Consider the following 24,159-nt stretch of genomic DNA (forward strand, 5'->3'; position numbering starts at 1 on the left):
GAGCTCATGTTATCTTCACCACCATCCCATGAGGTTGGTATTATCATCCCCATTTTCACAGACGGGGAAACTGGAGCTCAGGGAGATAACCAGTGGGGGGAAGGATTGAACTGATGTCTTCCTGGCTCCAAAGTGCCTGCTCTTAGCTCCTATGCTCTGGAATCATGATACCATGGTCGGGGGTGGGTGGTAGGTCCTCTTCTTGGGTGGGGGTGTATGAAACCCAGCACCCTGTGCCCTCCAAGGACTCTGCGGCCACATCCAGGTGAAAGCTATCCGAAGATACTGTGTAAAGCTTGTCAGGTTCTCTAGGATCTTCTAGCCGGTGAAAGTGAAGTCGCTCAGTCGTGTCCGACTCTTTGCGACCCCATGGACTGCAGCCTATCAGGGTCCTCTGTCTATGGGACTTTCCAGGCAAGAGTACTGGAGTGGGTTGCCGTTTCCTTCTCCAGGGAATCCTCCCGACCCAGGGATTGAACCTGGGTCTCCTGCTTTGTAGGCAGACGCTTTACCATCTGAGCCTCCAGGGAAGTCTAGCGGGTGAGGGAGCGCCGTCTTGTAGTAGTGGGTCCGCCCACGAAAGGCCAGCCCCTGGCGGGCACCAAAGCTGTCTGCATCCCGGGTCCCCAGCGTCATAGCGTCTGCCCAAGGAGATGTCCTGGCAGTCCGAACACCGGTTGGAAAAGAATTTCCAGAGCCACAGTAATGCAGAAAAGGAGTGGGTTTTTTAAGAACAAAGAGCAGAGATAATGAGGGCACTGTGAGCACAGCTGGCCAACCTCCTGACAGACCAGGGTGTGTCCGAAGGACACTGTTAGAGTGTCTCTCAAGGGAGAGCCGATGCTTTTCATTGGGTTAGTAGCCAATTTTTATAGCCTGCTGGAAGGGTAGCATTAGGTTAGGGCCTATAGGATGAATACCAGGGTGGGCATTTTTGCCTAATATGGGGTAAGGACCTAGCCAGTGACTCTTGAGGGTGGCGGGTGGGGGGGGGGGTAGCTTCTGGCAATAGTCACAAAGGGTCTCAATTAGTTCCAGAGATGACCTTGCTTCTGGGCTCTGCTCCTGTGGCCTTGGTACAAGGCCTCACACCTATGACCTTGGGGTGGGACTCCACAGGAAACAGATAAGGTGGACTAGACTTGAAATCTGAGCACAAGCAGGTTGCCATCCACCCCCGAGGTGTCAGCTTAACTTCCCCAGTATCCCAGGGCAGCTGTGAGCAGCCCCAGCCAGCTGGGCCTGGGAACGATGCCTCCCTGCCCAGGACTCACGTGTGCCCGCTTGGTATAAACAGGCAGCAGTCCAGAGACGCTGCTGCAGGGCTGGGCACCGGGGTCCCCTGTCTACAGCAATCAGGAGAGAGAAGAAAAATAGCATGCGGTAACACTTGGCAGTATCTGCCCGTCTACTCTCCATAGCAACCGGGAGGCTATTATGGGGATTGTAGCATTAATGATGAGGAAATGGGGGCTCAGAGAGGTGGGATCATTTGTCCAGTGTCTCCCAGCTGGTCAGTGATAGAGTCAGAGTTTAAACCCTCAATTTTCTGGCTCCAAAGCCTAGAGCCCCAGTCCCATTCTCATCCTCCCCATGTTGTTCAGCCCCTCAGTCATGTCCAACTCTTTGTGACCCCATGGATTGCAGCTCGCCAGGCTTCCCTGTCCATCACCAGCTCCTGGAGCTTGCACAAACTCCTGTCCATCGAGTTGGTGAAGCCAACCAACCATCTCTATCGTCCCCTTCTCCTCCCACCTTCAATCTTTGCCAGCCTCAGGGTCTTTTCTAATGAGTCAGTTCTTCGCATCAGGTGGCCAAAGGATTGGAGCTTCAGCTTCAGCATCAGTCCTTCCAATGAATATTCAGGATTGATTTCCTTTCGGATTGACTGAGCTTCCCCATGGACTTGCCCAAAAGACAGTTCAGTTCAGAGGCTCAGCGCTTACTGCAGCCTTTACCCTAGCCCTGCAGGAAGTGGACCAGCCTAAGATTAGCTAATTCAGTATCTGCGTCAACTGCTCAACAAAAAACTGATCTTTTTTTTTTTCCAAAGCACCTTCCAGGCTATGAGGATAATCAAAAAGAAGTGATGGTGTGTTGCTTGAGTCTAAACAGGTGATGTCAGGATGGGGAGCACAGAGTGGCACGTGGAAACAAAAGAAACCAGGCTGGCACTGTTCCACGGCGCACTGTGTTCCACGGGGCTGGGTTGGAGGGGGGCCAGGCAAGTGTTGTTTGGAGAGTCAGCAGCATGTGGAGGAAGGTGGTTGGAGCAGGGCCCTGAGGCCAGGCCTTGACCTGGAGAGTCAGCAGCAAGCGGAAGTGGGTAGGTGGGACGGGGTGTCATCAGCTCTTCAATAAGGCTGTGCTCCACTTTCTTGGGGAAGGTGGCATGTCCCAGGGATGCAAATGACTCTGGGAGAAAAGAGGGTTTAGGGGCAAAAGGTAAATAGTGTAAAATAGAGGAGCAAGGAGAAGGTGGAGGCAAAGAGTGGCAGGGACAGAGGAGAGGAAGGTGAAGGAGGAAGAGAAAAAAGGCCTGCCCTGGGAAAGGCGTGGAGGGCTTGGGATACACAGTCACTGAGCTTGTGTGCTCAGTGCTTCAGCCGTGGGGAGGCGGGGAGAAGCTTTTTTCTTCAGAAAAGTGAAAGTGCAGTCACTCAGTCATGTCCAACTCTTTTCGACTCCATGGACTATAGCCTACCAGGTTCCTCCATCCATGGAATTTTCCAGGCAAGAGAACTGGAGTGGGTTGTCATTTTTCTTCAGAAGTGGGGGTATTGTAGTTCCCTCCTTGTCTCTAGGACACCTTGAAGCCTCCCTGCTCAGAGAAGGTTCTTGTGTTGAATAATTTGCATGCCTGGGCACTGACCACTCAGGATCCATGCTGGATCTGACAGCCCTACGGCCAACCAGGGTGTGGCACCCCACATTAGCCCTGGCTGCACATGTGCCCTGCACACACATGCACACACATTCAGACACACATTCATAGCACTCATGCCAGGAAGCGCTACCCTAGCTTACTCATTGCAGAAGGACTGAATACCACACGCATTTCCTCCAGTTTAATTAAGTGGGGCCTCGTGATTGTCTAAAATTAATGTTTCAAGTGAAGGCTCTTAATCCTCCCGCTGCATCTTTTTAGACACAGCTCCCCTGACCTTTTCAGATTCTTGCTACACAATTCGCCTCTTGCTCAAATAATTTGCAATTACAAGACACCAACTGGTTGCTGATAAAGGCTAAATGTAAAACACCCACAGTATCCAACTTCAAAGTGGGGCTTAAGATCAGAGTGGTTACTAATAGTAACTACTAACACCAACGAGATGGAAGGAAAAACCTTGAGTTTAATGACTATGAGTGCATCACAGCTCTAATAATGTGCCCCAGCTCCCAGCAAAAGAACCCACTATCACCCACTCTCTGGATGGCAACTCAAATCCATAGGGTGTGTATATAATACCAGTTCTCTTAGGCTTCCCTGGTAGCTCAGACGATAAAGAATCTACCTGCAATGTGGGATGGACCCAAGTTTGATCCCTGGGTCAGGAGGATCCCCTGAAGAAGGGAATGTCTACCCACTGCAGTATTCTTGCCTGGAGAAGCCCATGGACAGAGGAGCTAGGCGGGCTACAGTCCACAGGGCCACACAGAGTCATAACTGAGTGACTCACACAACACACGCAGTTCTTAGAGCCACGTTGGCAAATTGCTATTGGACTAGTTGGAAAGAACAGGCACTGGGTGCCTGACCCATGGTTTTCTCTTTCCTCCAGCCTCCTGCCTTCCCTCCTCTCCTCCTTCCATGTTTCTCCTCCTCCTCTCAGTGTCTCTCTCTACCTCTCCCTCTTTCTCCTTAGTTTTTGCCCATGTTTATAATTAGGTGGATGCTGTACGAGACAGTAGAAATGTAAATAAGAATAGCTATTCCTGCCCTTGAGGAACTTGCAGCTACTAGGAGGAAAAGACACAGAGGAAATTCAAATACCATTTGAAGTACGGAGACCTCCAGGAACACCGAAGAAAGATACCCTAATCAGACAGTAAGGTCCAGCTCCGGCATAAGAGAAAGCCCCTGGGGAAGGCCCCAGCCTGAGAAGGCTCTGGAAGGACAAGCCTGCACTGAGTTCTCTGAGCACAGGGCTCCAGGCTCTGAAAGATCTCAGAAGCAGAGGCAGAAGGCAGAGGTATCACCAGGAAGATGCTCGGTGTCCTCAACCCAACCTCCAAGGCGAGACAAAGCCCAGTCAAAAGCAGCAGTGGGGTCTTCCATGATGGTCCAGTGACTAGAAGCTCCACGCCCCCAGTGCAGGGGGCCCAGGTTCCATCCCTGGGCAGCGACCTAGATCCCATATGCCTCAACTAAAGGTCCCACATGCCACAACTAAGACCTGGCCCAGTCAAATAAGTCAACAAACATTAAAAAAAAAAATCGGCAGTGCCCAACCACTGCACCAGCCCTACCCAATACCTCTACCAGAAAGCTTCAAGGTATCCGAAGCAGCGACCTCCCGCATCTGGAAGGTGACAGCATGCTGAAAACCTGGTGGAAACTGCTGTTCCGTCTGAAGTTCCACCATTGGAATGTCATTCTTTGGAAGGGAGAAGCCTTGCTTTAATAAGAAGCCTTTAATAGAGGAAAGTTGCCTGGAAAGCCTTGGCCTCAAGTTAAGAGAGTATGCCCCTTGAAGAGGTGATCTGAGAACAGTGAGACCCCAGGGAGGTCAGAGACCCCTAGGAGGGTCCTTGGAGGAAAACAGGAAGCTGGGCAGAGTGGGTGGGGCTAGACGTGTATTGGGTTGGCCCAAAAGTTCATTGGCGTTTTCTCTTCAATCTTTATGGAAAAACGCAAAAGAACTTTTCAGCCAACTCAATTCCTTTGGAAGCCAACATGAAAAGAAAAGGCATTTTTCTTCTATAATTTCAAGAGGTGTTGCGTGGGTGGCAGTTTGTAGTTCTCCCCTTTATCTCCACCTGAAGCAAATTGTAGACACTTAAGGCTCACTGCTTCAGAGCACTTCATCCTGCAGACTTTATGCAGCGCCCACCGTGTGCCAGGCTTTGTGCCAGGGGCTGGAGGCAGGAGCAGGGGTGTCTGGAGGGCTTCTTCCTGCTCTCCCATCACTTGGGGTTGAAGGGGCCTCACGGGGACCTGGATCAAAGGTGCCGTGGCCGTGGGCGGTGCCCTGCAGACAGGCTCCCTCCAGATGACCTCTGCGAGAGACCACGCTGAGAGCACCCAGCAGAGAGGGCTGGCTGACCACAGGACGCATCTGCACTCAGCACTTGGTCAGAAGCCTCACCTGAAGCCCAGTGCCTGCAGGTTAGAAAAATAAACCAACAGGTGAAATGAACATTATAGCAGCAACCTGCCAAGCCTCTTAATCTGTCACTTAAATGTAGAGCTTTCAGCTATAATTGAACATCCTACTGAGACTATTATGAAGAGGAGGAGGAGGAGGTGTCGAAGTTGTGGCTTAGGAGGGCGGAGGAAAATAAATTTCACTTCAAAACTAGTCAATAACAATGCCTTTGTGTTAAAAGAATGGAGTGCTGGACTCCTGGCTGCAGAGGAAAACAATACATCCACAGCACTCAGGAGGCAGCTGAGTCACTACCCAGGCTGCCAGAGGAGAGCTGAGAGCCCCCGAGACTGGAAAATTACCACTGCATCTTGAAAACCTTAGAAAGAAGCAGCTTGGGAGATGGCTATAAGCATACTGTTGTTCAGTCGCTCAGTCATGTCCGTCTCTTTTGCGACCCCATGGACTGTAGCCCGCCAGGCTCCTCTGTCTATGGAATTTCCCAGGCAAGAATACTGGAGTGGGTTGCCATTTCCTTCTCCAGGGGATCTTCTTGACCCAGGGATTGAACCCACGTCTCCTGCATTGAAGGTGAATTCTTTACCACTGAGCCACCAGGGAAGCATGTTATTAAGAAGAAAAAGAAAGAAAAGGAGGAAAGGGAAGGATGGATGGAGGGAGGAATGAAAGAAGGAAGGAAGGGTGCGCCACATCATATGTCTTCAGAGAACTGCTAATCAGAACAGCAATAAGATACCGCGAATGGCCAAAATCCGGATCACTGCAAACACCAAAAGCTGGCAAGGATGTGGAGCAACAGGAACTCTGGCCCATTGCTGGTGGGAATGCAAAACGGTCCTGCCATCTTGGAAGACCTCTTGGTGGTTTCTTATAAAACTAAAACATACTCTTAGCATACAGTCCAGCAATTGGGGTCCTTCCTGTTTACACAGAGGAGTTGAACACATATCAGAATGAAATCTGCACATAGATGTTTATAGCTACTTTATTCATAATTGCCAAAACTTGGAAGCAACCAAGATGCCCTTCAGTAGGTAAAGGGATAATGGGGTCCATCTAGATGATGGAATTTTAGTGCTGAAAGAAATGAGCTCTCAAGCCAAGAAAGACATGAAGAAATCTTAAATGCATATTGATAAGGGAAAGAAAAGCTGAAAAGGCTACATACCGTATAATTCCAACTACATGACATTCTGGAAAAGGCAAAACTATAGAGACAGTAAAAAGATTAGGGACTGGAGGGGAAGGGAACAATGAATAGGTGGAGCATAGAGGATTTGTAAAAGTATTTATCTGGCTGAGTCAGATCTTAGTTGTGGCACACAGGATCTCAGTTGCGCCATGTGGGATTTTCATGGCAGCTCACTGATCTCTAGTTGTGGCATGGGCTCCACAGCATGCAGGCTCAGTAGTGGCCGTGCACAGGCTTAGATGCTTAGTTGCATGTGTGATCTTAGTCCTCTGCATTGCAAGGTGCGTTCTTAACAATTAGGCACCAAAGAAGTCTCCACAGAGGATTTTTTAAAGGCAGTGAAAATACTCTGATGGCATAATGATGTCAGTATACATCTGTCCAAACCTATAGAGTGAACAACACCAAGAGTGAGCCCTGAGGTAAACTAATTACACTGGATGATTATGATGTGTCGATGTCGGTGTATCAGTTGGAACCAATGTTCCACCCTAATGGGAGAGGGTGATAATGGTGGAGGCTAAGTGTGGGGGCAATCTCTATACCCTCCTCTCGATTTAGCTGTGAACCTAAAATTTCTCTTTTTTAAAAAGCCTCAAAAAAGAGAAATGGAAGGGAAGGAAGAGAAAAGAAAAACTCTCAATAGAAGGTAGCATCAAAAACTCCCATTTACTAGCTCCGAGAAGATCAGTGTGTGGGGATGGTTTTGTGAAGATCGAAGACCATCAGGTTAATTGCACCCAGCCTCCTGGAAATTCTTAGGTGCCTCGCCTTCTGGAATAAGAGGGAGTCTTCAAAGCATCCCATCCTTCTGGAAAGGCAGTGTGACATAAAGACAGGAGGCAGTTATGGTGCCTATATTACTATTATTAGTGGACTGAATTGCCTTTGAGAGATTGTTCTGCTGACGAAGAGAGAAATTAGACAGGAGTGAATTGTTTCCCAGCATTTCTTCTTTAGAGAAATCGGGCCCCCGGGGTCTGAAGAGACGTAGTAGGAGGGCCTCGCAGATACCTCAGCAGGCATATTCGTTGTTTCCTAATCTTCACAGAGAACCAGCCTGAGCGCTGGATGCCTGACCTTGTGAGAAGTTGGGTGGAACTCATTTTGCTGTAACTCTCCTCAGAAAGGATCCAACAACAATGTACTCTTCTTATCAAAGCTCCCCCCAGGAGCACCAAGCAAGGGCCACTTTCCTGCCCATCCACAGTCGCTGCCTTTCAAATGACCGGATCAGATGCCAAAAAAGTCAACAATCATGGTCTGACTCAAGGCTACAGGAGAGCTGGCTTGCTTCAGCGTTCCTGTGAAGAAATGTGAGCCACTCAGAACACTGCCTTCAGTCCTCAAGACAGAAACACAACTGTCGGTGGCTTGTACACAATTCAAATCTTAATTCTCACCTCCTATAACACCTCATTGATCCCTTCATTGTCAGGTGATGAGGGCTTCTGCGGGAGTGAATGTGCCTTATAGTTTAGGCTTACCTGTTAAAGCACTTAATCATAAAAAAATAAGAAGGTCGGCTGTACTGCATACTTCACTGCTAGAATAAACAGTACCTTTCGTACTTGAAATTTTATGACTCAGGCCATCATCTTGATTGAGAACTACATGCTGTGGTTGTAATTCATATATGGTAGGTAGTAAAAGGTTAAAAGCAGTGGTGATTTCTGCCTGACTGGCTGATGCTTTCATGTAAATAACTTGATTTCTAAGGCATCACGTGTTATTAAATTCTTTTCTCTATGTCTGCTTCAGGTTTATCAGGGTTCGTGAAGCAAGTGTTAAAAAGACATAGCACAGGTAAGAGGCTCCATTACAGAGATTATAAACTGTGCTAGACATTAGTCTCCAAGGACACATGAAAAAAATGTTCTTTTATATAATAATGGTGGTAGCCATAGTAAGGAGGGATAGTAAGTATGTGTATCAGCTAAGATTCTTTGGTGTAAGCAACAGAAACCAACTCTGAGTAACATAAACCACAAAAGGGGTGTATTGAAAGAATTCTTAGTAGGTCTCAGTGCTGGCCCCGGAAGGACTGAATCGGGGCTGGCCCAGCGAACTCTAGGGCTTAGACATTCTCTGACTCCTCCCTAGACATTTCCAGGGCCTGTCTGTCTCCACCCTGGAGACAGCTGCTGGGAGGAAATGACCTAATTGATCCATCTGGGGTCATGGGTCTATCCCTGTGGCCATGTGGGTGAATCCTGTGAATCTTATGCCGGGCAGCCCCTAAAAACCCCAGAGAATGAAGCAGGGGAATTTCCACCAAAGAAAGAAATGTGTGGACAACAACAGGAGTCCACTAGAGACAACCTCACCAACCCAATATATACATAGTCACATTCCCTAGTGTCTAGTTGCTCGTGGTTTCATAAGAGCATGGCTTCCTGTCCCAAAAGTTTGCCTATGCCTACTCTACTCTAGAGGCTGCAGGAGGCAGAATGTATCCCTCCATGTCCTAATCCCCAGGGTTTGTGAATGGGGTTCTTTGAAGATGTGATTAACAGACTATAAAATGCAGAGATTTGCATGGATTATCCAGGTGGGCCTATTTCATCACATGAATCAGACAGGTGCAGCAGAAGAGGAAGTTGGAGAAATTCTTAACTATGGTTGGGACTTGATCCCCTGTAGTTGCAATAGGGATCACACAGAAAATACAAAAAGGAATTCCAGCAGCCTCTAGCAAGGATCTCTAGTAAAGATAGCCCTCTGGCTGACAGCCAACACAAGGACTTCAGTCCTACAACCTCAAGGAACTTAATTTAGCCAACAGTCTGAATGGTCCTAGAAGAGGGTTCATACCCAGAACTTCCAAAAAGGAGCTTGCTAACTCCATGTTTCATCATTTTGAAGCTCTAAGCAGAGGACTTCGTTGAACCACACCTACAGAAACATGTAACAAATCAATAACCTCAGATATGGAGATGACACCACCCTTATGGCAGAAAGTGAAGAGGAACTCAAAAGCCTCTTGATGAAAGTGAAAGTAGAGAGTGAAAAAGTTGGCTTAAAGCCCAACATTCAGAAAACAAAGATCATGGCATCCGGTCTCATCACTTCATGGGAAATAGATGGGGAAACAGTGGAAACAGTGTCAGACTTTATTTTTCTGGGCTCCAAAATCACTATAGATGGTGACTGCAGCCATGAAATTAAAAGACGCTTACTCCTTGGAAGGAAGGTTGTGACCAACCTAGATAGCATATTCAAAAGCAGAGACATTACTTGGCCAACAAAGGTTCATCTAGTCAAGGCTATGGTTTTTCCTGTGGTCACGTATGGATATAAGAGTTGGACTGTGAAGAAGGCTGAGCGCCGAAGAATTGATGCTTTTGAACTGTGGTGTTGGAGAAGACTCTTGAGAGTCCCTTGGACTCCAAGGAGATCCAACCAGTCCATTCTGAAGGAGATCAGCCCTGGGATTTCTTTGGAAGGAATGATGCTAAAGCTGAAACTCCAGTACTTTGGCCACCTCATGCGAAGAGTTGATTCATTGGAAAAGACCCTGATGCTGGGAGGGATTGGGGGCAGGAGGAGAAGGGGACGACAGAGGATGAGATGGCTGGATGGCATCACTGACTCGATGGACGTGAGTCTGAGTGAACTCTGGGAGTTGGTGACGGACAGGGAGGCCTGGCGTGCTGCGATTCATGGGGTTGCAAAGAGTCGGACATGACTGAGCGACTGATCTGATCTGATCTGATCTGAACCATTAAATTTGTGGCTATTTATTCTGGCAGCAATAGAAAATCAATACAGAGCTCTTGCAGATGTTTCACCTTCTGCAGCATTCATACTTTCATCTTATGATTTTCTTGCTGACAAGCTGGCAGGTTAAGCTCCCTGGGTTTATCAACCTGGCCATAGTTCTTTTGCATCTTCGGCAATTACAACAGTTGCCAATTTTGTTTAGTCATTAAGTCGTGTCCAACTCTTTGTGACCCCATGAACTGTAGCCCTCCAGGCTCCTCTGTCCATGGAGTTCTCCAGGCAGGAATACTGGAGTGGGTTCCCATTTCTTTTTCCAGGGGATCTTCCCAACCCAGGGATTGAACCCGTATCTCCTGCACTGGCAAGCAGATTCTTTACAGCTGAGCCACCAGGGAAGCCCTATCTTCAGCAATAACAATTTTTTTAAAAGCAATCAAAAAAGTATTTACTCAGGGCCTATCATGTGTTAAGTACTTTATAGCCTTTACCACATTAAATCATCACCAAAAAAAAAAAAAAATCTTTTTAACAGATTAAAAGGCTCTGCATATCACTGCATCCTGGAACATGGGAAGAGTGCTGATGCGTACTTCATCAGACTTTTCTAAGGATTGAATAAGATATTGATACAAATTTACACAAACAGTAAGAGGTAGAGCTATTCTGTCTGACCCAAACGCTTGCTCTTTCTACCACACTCAACAGCACCACTGTGAAAGCACCCAAGACAATCAGTTAAGTTCAGTCCCTCAGTTGTGTCCAACTCTTTGCAACCCCATGGACTGCAGCATGCCAGGCTGCCCTGTCCATCACCAACTCCTGAAGCTTACTCAAACTTATGTCCATTGAGTCTGTGAAGCCATCCAACCATCTCATCCTCTGTCATCCCCTTCTCCTCCTGCCTTCAATCTTTCCCAGCATCAGGGTCTTTTCCAATGACTCAGTCCTTTGCATCAGGTGACCAAAGTATTGAAGTTTTGGCTTCAGCATCAGTCCTTCCAGTGAATATTCAGGAATGATTTCTTTTAGGATTGACTGGTTGGATCTCCTTGTAGTCCAAGGGACTCTCAAGAGTCTTCTCCAACACCACAGTTCAAAATCATCAATTCTTTAGCACTCAGCTTTCTTTATAGTTCAGCTCTCACATCCTTACATGACTACTGGAAAAACCATACCTTTGACTAGATGGACTTTTGTTGGCAAAGTAATATCTCTGCTTTTTAATATGCTGTTTCGGTTGGTCATAGCTTTTCCTCCAGGGAGCAAGCATCTTTTAATTTTATGGCTGCAGTCATCATATGCAGTGATTTTGGAGCCCCCCAAAATAAAGTCTGTCAGTTTCCATTGTTTCCTCATCTATTTGCCGTGAAGTGATGGGACCGGATGCCATGATTTTAGTTTTCTGGATGTTGAATTTTAAGCTAGCTTTTTCACTCTCCTCTTTCACTTTCATCAAGAAGCTCTTTAGTTCTTCTTCACTGTCTGCCATAAGGGTGGTGTCATCTGCGTATCTGAGGTTATTGATATTTCTCTCAGCAATCTTGATTCCAGCTTGTGCTTCATCTAGCTCAGCATTTCTCATGATCTACTCTGCATATAACTTCAATAAGCAGGGTGACAGTATACAGCGTTGATGTACTCCTTTCCTGATTTGGAACCAGTCTGTTGTTCCATGTCCAGTTCTAACTGTTGCTTCTTGACCTGCACACCGATTTCTCAAGAGGCAGGTAAGGTGGTCTGGTATTCCCATCTCTTGAAGAATTTCCCACAGCCAAAGGCTTTGGTGTAGTCAATAAAGCAGAGGTAGACTTTTTTTGGGGGGGGAACTCTCTTGCTTTTTCTATGATCCAGCAGATGTTGGCAATTTGATCTCTGGTTCCTCTGTCTTTTCTAAATCCACCTTGAACATCTGGAAGTTCATGGTTCACATACTGTTGAACTCTGGCTTGGAGAATTTTGAGCTTTACTTTGCTAGCATGTGAGATGAGTGCAATTGTGCGGTAGTTTGAGCATTCCTTGGCTTTGCCTTTCCTTGGGATTGGAATGAAAACTGACCTTCTCCAGTCCTGTGGCCACTGCTGAGTTTTCCAAATTTGCTGGCATATTGAGTGCAGCACTTTCACAGCATCATCTTCTAGGATTTGAAATAGCTCAACTGGAATTCCATCACTTCCACTAGCTCTGTTTGTAGTGATGCTTCCTAAGGCCCACTTGACTTCACATTCCAGGATATCTGGCTCTAGGTGAGTGATCACACCATGGTGACTATCTAGGTCGTGAAGATCTTTTTTGTATAGTTCTTCTGTGTATCCTTGCCACCTCTTCTTAATATCTTCTGCTTCTGTTAGGTCCATACAGTTTCTGTCCTTTATTGAGCCCATCTTTGCATGAAATGTTCCCTTGGGATCTCTAATTTTCTTGAAGAGATCTCTAGTCTTTCCCATTCTATTATTTTCCTCTATTTCTTTGCAATGATCACTGAGGAAGGCTTTCTTATCTCTCCTTGCTATTCTTTGGAACTCTGCATTCAGACGGATATATCTTTCCTTTTCTCCTTTGCCTTTAGCATCTCTTCTTTTCTCAGCTATTTATAAGGCCTCCTCAGACAACCATTTTGGCTTTTTGCATTTCTTTTTCTTGGGGATGGTCTTGATCACTGCCTCTGTACAATGTCATGAACCTCCATCCATAGTTCTTCGGGCACTCTGTCTATCAGATCTAATCCCTTGAATCTATTTGTCACTTCCACTGTATAATGGTAAGGGATTTGATTCAGGTCAAACCTGAATGGTTTAGTGGTTTTCCCTACAGGACCTTTTGAAGGAGGTAGCCATTATCTTCATTACCTCCACCTTGGCCTCAGGTCAAACAGAAGGGAGGGAACACAGCCCCACCCATCAATAGAAAATTTGATTAGAGGTTTATTGAGCATGGCCTCTCCCATCAGAACAAGACCCAGTTTCCCCCTTAGTCAGTCTCTCCCATCAGGAACCTTCTATAAGCCTCTTATCCTTCTCCATCAGAGGGCAAACAGACTGAAAACCACAATCACAGAAAACTAACTGATCTCATCACATGGACCACAGCCTTGCTAACCCAAGCCAATAAGCAGCTATAACTGACAGCCAGTGTCGCATCATGGTCTCGAGATTCTCTAGGGCCTCCAGTGTGTGGGGCAGTGGGGTGAGCGCTGAACCAGGAGTCACCTGGCCATGTCCATCCCTCTACCAGTTAGATCTGTGTGGGGCTGAGAAACAAATTGGAATTACAGTCAGATCTCAGTTCTCCTTGATGTTCAGTGTTCCCTCTCCTGGATCTCCCCCGTGCCTGCATAATGGCCCAGTCCAGGAACACATGGAGAAGTCTCTGAACTTCTCTGTAGCACTCTTTCATCTCCAGGACTTCCCAGTGAAATCTCTGGCAGGGCTGCCACTCACTCCAACCAAGAGCTCAATTTGGGGTTGGCAAAATCTCAGGTTTTCCTCATTCATTCCCATTAAAGTCCTCCACTTTCAACCAGCAAAAACACAGGTTCACACACATGCTCACATACACACACACACACACGCACGCACACACACACACACACACGCACGCACACGGACACCAAATGGAGTCTGTCCTTCCTGCAAGAAAATTGCCCGTTTCATGGCTGGCCCCGCACTTTGAAAAGCACAGTGCTCTGGCCAGTCTGGCTGGCTGAAGGACCACAGGAGCCCCGGGCCAGGAGCCTACAGTCTCCTGCTGTGCTCCCCCAAAACTCCAGCAGGTTTTCAAGAGTAAAAGCTTTTCAATTTGTCGTGTGCTTTCGGTCAATTTACAGTGCTTTGAAATAGTTCTGGACAATTTTTCCAGTTTTATGCACATTTCATAGAAAGGAGCCACCGATGCCCACGCCACTGTTTCCAGAAGTCTCTCCCCCCAGCTTCTCTCAGAATGCAGCCACGAAGACTCAGGAACCAGCAGCACTGGGGCTCCCCGTCTGCCCCATGTGCCTCTGCATCTGCCCAGATCTGCCCCAAAACTGCTCCAAAGAGGTCCCTGCCCTTCAGAACCTTCTGCTGGGAACTCCTTCTCTCCCCACGTTTCCCAGCTCTGCCGTGGGGTAGGCAGGACTCTGTCGTTTGAATTCCTTCTGTCATATGCATATTATCCAACCTTAGAAAACACACAAGTCTGGCTGCCTAAGCTTCAGCTTTGACTGTCACTCTGTGTTTTTGACTGCAGTTAATGAACCCTAACTGCCCCCAAATACTCTGGCTTTCAGACTATCGGAGCCAGCATTCCCAACTGGATATCGATTTACCATTGCATTTATATGAAAGAACAAGAAAGAGCTTTGTGTGTGTGTTTTAGCTACTTAATCCTCATTCCTTTTGGCTGAGAGCTTCTCCTTGGACCATTTCAGAGAGAGGACCAGAGGGATTTAGCCTGCTGATCCTTTTTATTTTTATTGTATTATCTCTGTATTAGCATCTTCCTTTTGGAATGCTCAGAAAATAAGGGAAAACAGCAACAACCCCCTCCCCCAATGGCAGTGGACATGAAAGGCATGTAGCAAAGTGATGAGTTATTGCAAACTGTTCATGAATCTAAATGCCAGCCAGACATTATTTGAAGTCTGAATTAATAATATAGGTACAACTGCTTTTTGAATGCATAAGCATCTCCTTTATAAAGTGCTGGTCTGTATACAGTAGCTGGTATTATTTTACATTTTCTCTAACACTGGATATCTATACATAGTCTGCAGAATCTGTATCATCCTGGAAGTGGGGGACTGAAACTTATTGATGTTATTAATAGAAAGTATTCCTCACTCTCAAAAAGATTGGGAATCTCTACTCCCTAAAAAAAGAAAATAAAAACAGGGAATTCTCTGGTAGTGCAGTGGTTAGGACACTGAGCTTTCACTGCAGGGGTCAGGGATTCAGTTGCTGGTGAGGGAACTAAGATCCCACAAGCAGCATGATGTGATAAAAAAAAAATTATTTTAATAAAATTAAAAAAGAACTTCCTAGGTGGTCCAGTGGTTAAGAATCCGCCCACCCACGCCAGGGACATGGGTTTGATCCCTGCCCTGGGAAGATTGCACATGCCGAGAGGCAGCAGCCCGTGCACCATGACTGCTGAGCCTGTGCATCCTGGAGCCTGCACCCCGTGACAGGAGGAGCCCAGCACCCCAGCCAGGAGCAGCCCCTCTCACTGCGACCAGAGAAGGCCCATGCACAGCCATGAAGACCCAGAGGAGCCAAAATAATAAAAATAAATAAATAAGTAAATGGGTAAATAAAATTAAAAAATAAAAATAGAGTTACCGTACAATTCAGTAATTCCACTCCTGGGCATATATCCAAAAAAGAAAAAGATGAAAACTCTAAATCAAAAAGATACGTGACCCTAATTTTCAGAGAAGCACTATTTACAGTAGCTAACGTGGAGGCAGCCTGAATGTCCACTGACAGATAAATAGATAAAGAAGATGTGGCATATTTGTACAATGGAATACTACTCAGCCATAAAGACAATTAAACAATGCCATGCACAGCAATAGGGATGGACCTAGAGACTATCATACTAAGTGGATCCAACAGAAAGAGACAAATATCCTCTGGTATCACTTGTATGTGGGGTCTGAAATATGACACACATGGGCTTATTTACAAACAGAGATACATTCACAGACATGGGACACAAACTTACGATTACCAAAGAGGGGCAGAGGGAAGAGGAATAAGTTGAGAATTTACGATTAACAGATACACACTTACATAACAGATAGAAAACAAAGTTCTACTGTGTAGCACAGAGAACTATATTCAATATCTTGTAATAACCTATAATGGAAAAAAATCTGAAAAAAATATGTATGTATAACTGAATCAGTCTGCTGTACGCCTAAAACATTATAAATCAATTATAGTTCAATTTTTTTTTTTTTTTTTTAACTGGGAATCACTGTTTCAAGGAAACTGGATCTCTAGCAAACAGCCTCTCTCCCCATCTGGGGGAAGGAAAATGCCAGGGACAACGTCCCTTCTCCACCCCGCACTGGCTCACACTCGTGTCATTGGCCTCGTGTTGGGTATGGTGCCCTCGAGGAACAGGCAAGCTACTGTCTGCACATCTGAACACTGAGCTCCTACTCTGAGGTCTGCTCTTGACGGGCTAAAATATCCTGGGTCTTTCACTTCACTTTCATGGGCCTCCGTTACTTCAACTATAAAATGATTTCACAAAAGGTGTCAAAAACTCTTGCCAGCTCAGCCATTCTTTGACTCAACACATTGTAATTCTAGGTACCTTGCACATGTGTTACTGCTCATAAATCCTAAAACGGCCACAGGTCTTTTACAGATAATTGCATTTCCCAGCTAAGGGCCAACAGGCTCTTCATTTGGCTACTGACTTTATAAAAAAAAAAAAAAAAAGATGCAAAAGGGCTGAAAGGATTAGGGCTCAGGCTAAGGAACATGCATTGCCTCACATGTTCCAAAAACAGGCACCACCTACCCAGCACTTGCTGTGTGTCAGGCACACTGAAAACACTTTCTGTGGATTAAATTGTTTGATCCACCAGATAACCCTATGAGATATCATCTGTTACTTATCTCCCTTTACCAGTAAGGAACCCCAAACCCTTCTCTGGTCCAATTCTGTATCATCTTTGTATCTTTCAGATCATCTTCCCCTTACTGAGAAATAAGGAGTGTATTTGTTCTTAGAATGTAATTCATAAACACATAAGCCATCACCATGTGGGTCTCCATCATGAAACACAGCAAGATGCAGGAAAGAAAATAAAAGCCTCATTTAGCTAGTACCATTTAATATTTCCTTCTCTGAGACAAACATTAAGTGTCTGTGTAATTATCCTTAACTCTCACTGGGAGAAGGGAAGAATTCAATGATTCAAAGTTTGCCACTTTTTTTTAGTTAATCTTAAAGGGAGGACACATAAAACAGTGGGAAAGACTTAAATTGGGCTAAGTTCTTGGCAGCTAGAGTCTTTCAATGATGAGAGAAATCTTGACCTGCATCCAAGTCAGCCCCATCCGTAACCTTTTTGCTACCTGTCTCACCAGTATCCAAGCCAAGGAAAATTAGCAACACATTATACATCCTAATTAGAGCAAATATCTGCAAAAAATATCAACACACTAGGTTGGTGACATTGCCATAAAAAGCCACCCTCCTTATAGCATTATTGGGCATATAATATGTATATCACTAGATTGGTGCAAATTTTGGAAAGCAAAATGACAAAACTAAACAATTCTCAGCAAGGCCACTCCTGAATGTCTATCCTTAGAAAATATATCATAGCAATACATCAATAAAAGCAGGAAGAGGGCTTCCCTGGTTGTCCAGTTCACCTGCCAATCCTGGGGACACAGGTTCAATCCCTGGTCTGGGAAGATCCCACGTGCCTCGAGTCTACTGAGCCTGTGCTCCACAGCAAGAGAAGACGCGTGCGTGCCACCCTGGAAGGCAGCCCCTGCTCGCTGCAGCTAGGGAAAGGCCCCCACGCAGCGATGAAGACCCAGTGCAGCCAAAACCGAATTAATTAATTTAAAAAAAACCACAATAGGAAGAGTTATACATGTGAATGTCCATTGCAGCATTATCTACAATAGCAAAATTGTAACACAAACACAATTTTTTCAATGTTTATTGAACAGCTATTTTGCGCCAGGCACCATGCTGGACCCCAACACAGCGAACATGAGTCTCCTAAAGTATTGTGCTGAATAGGAGGCTGTTTTTCTTTCTTTTGGATCCTGTTCTTTAATAATTTTTCAGAGGAAAACCAAGAAGGGGCTTCTGGCTCAGTAGAGACATTGATTAAAGCTTGGTGAAAAATGGGCAGACGTGCAGATCCTGGGTAACACAGGTCAAATTCAACAGACCAAAGGAGTACAAGTTTTTATGATGGAGTTCTCACCACCCACTGGTTTGGGGCTGGTTTTCCATAGCCGCCCCTCCCAGCATCATAGTCCTAAGGCTACTCATCTCGTTCCTGGCTCCCAGAACTCCCACGGTCATACTGCCTGCCCTCCTTAAAGCCTGCATCCCAGTCTGTGCTAGTGATCGATCAACCAAGTAAGTTCCATTAATGTACTGCGTGGCATTTTCTGCAACTGCTCTTGAATCGTATCGCACAAAGCAGAACCCACATGCTGTCTTCTTCATTTTATCCAGGCCCAAGATGATTTTCTTTATGCCACCACTTTTGCTGAAGAGCTCGTAGGTTTGTTCTTCGGCTGTGTGAAAGGAAAGATTCCTTACATACAACGTGCAGTTTTTCCTCAGTAATTTTTCCTGTTCTTCACTGTCAACCCGGAAGGGCTGGTCTTGGTCCTGGCTCAGGTCGACATAGAAGTTGCTGGGCAGTGCCTTCAGGAGGCCACCTGACTTCAGTGCAGAGGTGGTCAAGGGTGCCACTTGGAGAATGAGGCTGTTTTGTTTTTTGTCTGTTTATTTTGAGAAATCTGTATTCACTTCTTTCTGGTTCTCCGGTGTATTACAGGGTTGGGAGGTTGGGAACTCCATGGCATATGGGCTCCTGGATGCAATGTGAATTCTGCCAACAACGTGTGTTTGTATGAGATTTGGGAGGCAGAAGGGAGGCAAGAGGACCTAGTCTCCTTTCTCCAGAGTGGACACATGGGTTTTGTCAGATGTGAGTTTTTGCAGAAACCAGTGAAGCTCTTAGCAACCACCTACCTGGGTGTTGTGGGGCAGCTGGGACCGTTAGCATTTTCTTGCAGCTTTCTGGTCTTTGCCCTAAGCGGTACCCCCTGATTCTCTGAAAGTCGGCAATAAATCTGAAAACCAAGAAAACCCATCCCCCACATCCACTTCCCTGCTGTTGATTTTTATTCCTCCAGTCTTAGCTTTGTAAGCTCCTAATTCCCTGTGTCAAATCCCTCTCTGACTCAAATACCTAGAGTGAAATATATTTTCCTTAATCCTTAACTTATTGCAGAGAAGCAACAATCTAGAACAGCTCTGCCCAGTAGGAAACTAATGTAAGTCACACATGGGAGACACTTGTAATTTGAATTTTTCCATCAGGCATATTAAAAAAAGTAAAAAGAAACAGGTGAAGTTAATTCAACAATATATTTTATTTAACCCAATATATCCAAAATATTATCTCAATGTGTAGTCAATATGAAAATATGAATTATATCACTTCCTTTTTGTACTGTCTTCAGGATACAGTGCATATTTTATATGTAAAGCACTCTTCAGACCAGCCACATTTCAAGCACTTAATAGCTACACGTGACTAGCGGCTCACCTAATTTCTAAACATAGATCTATATAAGGTATACATGCGTGCTAAGTTGCTTCAGTCATATCTGACTCTTTCCGACCCTATGGACTGTAGCTTGCCAAGCTCCTCTGCCCGTGGGGTTCTTCAGGCCAGAATATTGGAGTGGATTGCCATGCTCTCCTCCAGGGAATCTTCCCGACCGAGGGATTGAACCCACATCAATTAACTCTCCTTCCTTGGCAGGCAGGTTCTTTACCACTAGCGCCATCTAGGAAGCCCTCTGGCTCAAGATCAAGATCAAGATCAGTCGCTCAGTCATGTCCGACTCTTTGCAACCCCATGAATCGCAGCACGCCAGGCCTCCCTGTCCTTCACCAACTCCCGGAGTTCACTCAGACTCACGTCCATCGAGTCAGTGATGCCATCCAGCCATCTCATCCTCTGTCATCCCCTTCTCCTCCTGCCCCCAATTCCTCCCAGCATCAGAGTCTTTTCCAATGAGTCAACTCTTCGCATGAGGTGGCCAAAGGACTGGAGTTTCAGCTTCAGCATCATTCCTTCCAAAGAAATCCAAGGGCTGATCTCCTTTAGGATGGACTGGTTGGATCTCCTTGCAGTCCAAGGGACTCTCAAGAGTCTTCTCCAACACCACAGTTCAAAAGCATCAATTCTTCAGCGCTCAGCCTTCTTCACAGTCCAACTCTCACATCCATACATGACCACAGGAAAAAGCATAGCCTTGACTAGACGAACCTTTGTTGGCAAAGTAATGTCTCTGCTTTTGAACATGCTATCTAGGTTGGTCATAACTTTTCTTCCAGGGAGTAAGCATCTTTTAATTTCATGGCTGCAGTCACCATCTGCAGTGATTTTGGAGCCCAAAATAATAAAGTCTGACACTGCTTCCACTGTTTCCCCATCTATATCCCATGAAGTGATGGGACTGGATGCCATGATCTTCGTTAATGTTGAGCTTTAAGCCAACTTTTTCAATCTCCTCTTTCACTTTCATCAAGAGGCTTTTGAGTTCCTCTTCACTTTCTGCCATAAGGGTGGTGTCATCTGCCTGTCTGAGGTTATTGATATTTCTCCCAGCAATCTTGATTCCAGCTTGTGTTTCTTCCAGTCCAGCGTGTCTCATGATGTACTCTGCATATAACTTCAATAAGCAGGGTGACAATATACAGCCTTGACATACTCCTTTTCCTATTTGGAAACAGTCTGTTGTTCCATGTCCACTTCTAACTGTTGCTTCCTGACCTGCATACAAATTTCTCAAGAGGCAGGTCAGGTGGTCTGGTATGCCCATCTCTTGAAGAATTTTCCACAGTTTATTGTGATCCACACAGTCAAAGGCTTTGGCATAGTCAATAAAGCAGAAATAGATGTTTTTCTGGAACTCTCTTGCTTTTTCCATGATCCAGCGGATGTTGGCAATTTGATCTCTGGTTCCTCTGCCTTTTCTAAAACCAGCTTGAAAATCAGGAAGTTCAGAGTTCACATATTGCTGAAGCCTAGCTTGGAGAATTTCGAGCATTACTTTGCTAGCATGTGAGATGAGTGCAATTGTGCGGTAGTTTGAGCATTCTTTGGCATTGCCTTTCTTTTACATTGGAATGAAAACTGACCTTTTCCAGTCCTGTGGCCACTGCTGAGTTTTCCAAATTTGCTGGCATATTGAGTGCAGCACTTTCACAGCATCGTCTTTCAGGATTTGCTGAGTGGCTCAGTGGTAAAGAATCTGCCTGCCAATGCAGGAGACGTGGGTTCAATCCCTGATCCAGGAGGATCCTGCATGCCCCAGAGCAACTAAGCCTGTGGACCACAACTACTGAGGCTGTACTCTAGAACCTAGGAGCTGCAACTGCTGAGCCCACCTGCAGCAATTACTGAAGCCCACTCACTCTGGAGCCTGCGTTTCACAAGAGAAGCCGCCACGAGGGAGTAGCCCCCACTCATTGCAACTAGAGAAAAGCCCATGCAGCAACAAAGACCCTCTGGCTCAGTTTGCCTGAAATGCAGGAGACCCGGGTTTGATCCCTGAGTGGGGAAGATCCCATGGAGAAGGAAATGGCAACCCACTCCAGTATTCTTGCCTGGACAATCCCATGGATGGAGGAGCCTAGTAGGATACAGTGCACGGGTCGCAAAGAGTCAGACACAACTGAACGACTTCACTATATAAGATACTAGAGTATAAATGATAGCAGATTGTTGTACTGCTATTTGCATGAACTTTGGGGCTTAGTAGAGGACTGTGTTTCTGCTGCTGGGTTTGGCTCCATCTCCCTACCCAGTCCATCAGGTGTCTGTCAAATGAGATCTGGTTCTCACCCAGGTTGAATCGAAGGCAGCCTTTTGTGTGGGGAAGGATGGGAGCGCTGTAAATGCCCACAAACTGCATGAGAAACGGCATTGCACAAGAAGGAGCCAGGACCTAGGTCCAAGACGGGTTTGCCTTGGTCTGGGATGAGCTCAGTGTCCAGGTGGGAATGGGGCAGCTCCTGAGCTGGGTGGCTCTGCGCTGAGACAGCAGACGCACCGGTGTGAGGGCCTCTGTCATGCCCTCTGGGAACAGGTGGTGCAATGAGAGAAAGTCAACAAGACTTGTGCCGAGAGGTGCTGAGCTGGCCACATCCACCCAAAGCAAGAGCCTTATTTAGAGGTAAGTCCAACTGCACGAGCAAGAGAAACTCAGCTGTGGAGGCCTCTCTTGCCAACAGTGAATCTGAATCAGAAAAAGAAAACAAAAAGGTGTGGGATGGATCCTGGAAAGAGCCACAGTTCCCTAAGGTCAGGGGCAGCCAGGATGGATGCATGTAGACGCTGGACTCCAAGAACAGGAGAACTGAAATACTGCCCGCCACGCCAGTAAACAAAGGATGTTGCAGCCATCAGGCCATTACATTACAGCCTCCCTGATGGTAAGCCCTGAGGGAACTCAGGACGAGACAAACGGGCTGCCCGCTGTCAAGCCCATCCAGCAGCAGCCGCTGCAGCCGCCCCTGACAGTGAGCCCTGAGGACACTCGGGGTACTGGCCCTGACAGCTGAGGTGCGTGCCAAAAGAATGACTTCAGCCGGCCCAGACTCTCAGGTCTTCCCATATTCATAGAAAAGCGCTCAATTCCTTAACTTGAGATATCTGGTTTTCTTTAATTAAAAGCAATCTTTTGATGTTCTGACCTCTTGGTGTTTTTGCAAAAAGGCCTATATATCCTGGCTTCCCGTCACCACCCCCCTCCCGCCCCTCTTCCTCTTGGAAGAGATTCTCAGTGTTATCTGAGATGCCACGTCCCAGGCTTAAGTCCTCAGAGTTGTCCACCGAATAAAACATAACTCTCAACTTTCAGGTTGTGCTTTTTTTTTTTTTTCCCAATCAATAAACAGAGGAAGAGCAACTGATGATCCAGCTACTAGAAACGGGTTAGAAACCAAGGCAAGTGTGGATGGATCCGGGTATGTATGTGTATGGCCGCCCCGAGACTCGATCAGGCAAGGCGTGTGGCCGAAGGTACCTGTTTCTACCGGCTGCCTTTGTGTTGTTTCAGCCTGAAAGACCTAGCACAGCTTCTAACACATAATAATAACAATGGAGAGCTTATTTCTTACTGCAGTCCAGACACTGTGCCAAAACCTTTGCACACACAATCCCAATTGATCTTCGCTGAAGCCCTGTGAGGAAAGTACAATTATTATCCCCATTTTAGAGGTAAGAAAACAGAGGACTCAGAACATTTTGTTGTTGTTCACTCGCTCAGTCCTGTCCGACTCTTGGCAACCCCATGGACTGCAGCACGCCAGGCTTCCCTGTCCTTCACTATCATCCGGACTTTGCTCAAACTCATGTCCATTGAGATGATGATGCCATCCAACCATCTCATCCTCTGTCACCTCCTTCTCCTGCCCTCAAACTTTCCCCGCATCAGGGTCTTTTCAGAACCTTACTTGAGGGCATCTACTTAGTGAAAACGTTGAAGCTGCAATCCAAGCACAAAACCCTGACTCTGGAAGCCTGAGCCTAACCGCTATGCCAGTGCCCCCTTTGGTGGCACATACACTAAGCCCTGTGCCACGCTGCTTCAGAGTTTACTGACTTAAACTGGAAAAGGACAGATGTAAAAAGCAGGGAGGTAAACTGCCAGAGTCTCATTTTGCAAAATTCACAAAGACTGCGTTCAGCTTGGACCTGGGCAGGGGACAGCGAGCAGCGACAGGAAGGACACTGTCCACCGGCACCGCGGCACACCCCACCCGCAACGTTCCAGAAATGACCGCCTGCAACCACAGCGACCTGGGCTGGGGGTGGGGATTGCAGGCACCGCAGGCCTCCTGAGAAAAAGGAATCCTTCTCAGGTAGGAGAAGGCGCCGTTGCCATGGCGACCACAAAACCTTGGCCCAATCCTGGGGCAGTAGCCAGAGATTTCAGAAAAATAAAATGAAATTGAAAAGAATCAGCCTCTCTCGGCCACGGCAGCCGTCCACAAAGACACAGTGTCTCCGTCGGGCCCCAAGTCTAAACAGATGAACCTCAGAGGCCCGGAGGTCGATGAGGAACCCTGCGCAGGGGTGAAGCATCCTTTCATACCGGGAAGTCCCAAGGCCCGGGCTCAGCACAGCTCTGCCAGGCG

General features: G+C 46.5%; 1 pseudogene across 1 annotated transcript; it reads right to left on the reverse strand.

Moving 5' to 3' along the window:
• Positions 1–12,488: 12,488 nt before the first annotated feature.
• On the reverse strand, positions 12,489–21,944 carry LOC147361355 (nuclear cap-binding protein subunit 2 pseudogene; annotated as a pseudogene). The gene is made up of 2 exons (XR_015138500.1): positions 21,822–21,944; positions 12,489–18,660 (listed from the first exon to the last, which is right to left on the reverse strand). The product of XR_015138500.1 is annotated as a nuclear cap-binding protein subunit 2 pseudogene (transcript).
• Between the last annotated feature and the right edge of the window lie 2,215 nt (positions 21,945–24,159).

The sequence above is a fragment of the Bos grunniens genome, chromosome 12 (genome assembly GCF_055505025.1).
Source record: "Bos grunniens cultivar Pamir isolate PY7600 chromosome 12, Bosgru_T2T1.0, whole genome shotgun sequence".
NCBI lineage: Eukaryota > Metazoa > Chordata > Mammalia > Artiodactyla > Bovidae > Bos > Bos grunniens.